General features: G+C 36.7%; 1 protein-coding gene across 1 annotated transcript in view; it reads left to right on the top strand.

The window, feature by feature from the left end:
* ldah (lipid droplet associated hydrolase) overlaps positions 1 to 884 on the top strand; it is a 42,892-nt gene continuing 42,008 nt past the window's right edge. Inside the window, exon 1 of the mRNA XM_049596319.1 lies at positions 1 to 127. The gene's annotated coding sequence lies outside the window, so the exon portion shown is untranslated. The remainder of the gene's footprint in view (positions 128 to 884) is intronic.

The following is an 884-nucleotide window of genomic DNA, read 5'->3' as shown; positions in this document are numbered from 1 at the left end:
GAAGAAGAAGAAGAAGAAGAAGAAGAAGAAGAAGAAGAAGTAGTAGTAGTAGTAGTAGTAGTAGTAGTAGTTTCCTATATTACTTGACACACGCTTCGAAGCATCGGCACACCACGTAACATCACTAGTAAGCGATATTTTAGTACACATTATACTAAAGACAGCGTTAGAAAACCAGCTAACGTTACGTTACTGGGATTAACGCTAAAGTTACTGATTAGGCAATGCTAGTGTTAACGTTACTCTCACACCAAACTACTAGCTAAAAATCTGTCAATTTAATATGGCTTCCCACTGTTAAGGGTGTATAGCCTATCTTATACTGTTAACACCGCTAAGGACAAATAGGACATTATGTTAAGCAATCTGTCTTTCATTCTGCATCAACAAATTGGCAATAATTGATGACACTGAAATGCCATTAATTATTAAGTTCGTCTTCTCAATGTTTCTTTCATCATAGAGTTGTGTAGGCTAACCTCTACATGTGGAAATACAGATCATTGCTAGTGTTTAGATTAGATATCAATACCAAGATACCAAAGGTACAAAAATGTCGCAATGTCACTTTTATCCATTGATGTGGAAGACATGCATCACCTTCAGACTTTGCTGATAAACTGTATCAGCTAACGTAATCGGAGTCAGTTGTAATACATTATTTCATTATTTTCATCCAGTAAGTTTTTCAGTTAATCAATATCATATATATGAAATATATAATGACCAACACATCCATTCTTGAGGTGGTTTGGCAGAGAACCTTAAGCCACAGGTTGATAGAACCAAATTGCAGGACTGAACGCTGTAGGAGGTCCTTCCTGCCAGCTGCCATTAGACTGTGTGATATACACAGCTAAACTGTGGTGATACATGTACAGTAC

The sequence above is a fragment of the Epinephelus fuscoguttatus genome, linkage group LG14 (assembly GCF_011397635.1).
Source record: "Epinephelus fuscoguttatus linkage group LG14, E.fuscoguttatus.final_Chr_v1".
NCBI classification, from domain to species: domain Eukaryota; kingdom Metazoa; phylum Chordata; class Actinopteri; order Perciformes; family Serranidae; genus Epinephelus; species Epinephelus fuscoguttatus.
Note: the sequence above shows the minus strand (reverse complement) of the source record. Positions and strands in the feature narration are given on the sequence as shown.